A 280-nucleotide genomic window follows, 5' to 3' on the forward strand; every position below is an offset into this window, starting at 1 on the left:
ATATATATATATATATATATATATATTACACATAGTGAGTGTGTATATACAATACAAATATTCATAATATATGTATATATGCAACATAAATATTATACATTGTCTAAGTATGTATACAATACATATATTATACATAGTGTATGTAGATATATAATACATACACGTTGTATGTATATATTCAACATAATTATATATATAGATATTTGAATACATATGTATGAGTGTGTGTGTATTTATACACACACACACACGTATATATACATACATATATATATATATA

Source organism: Octopus bimaculoides, chromosome 14, assembly GCF_001194135.2.
Source record: "Octopus bimaculoides isolate UCB-OBI-ISO-001 chromosome 14, ASM119413v2, whole genome shotgun sequence".
In the NCBI taxonomy this organism is placed as follows: Eukaryota; Metazoa; Mollusca; class Cephalopoda; order Octopoda; family Octopodidae; genus Octopus; species Octopus bimaculoides.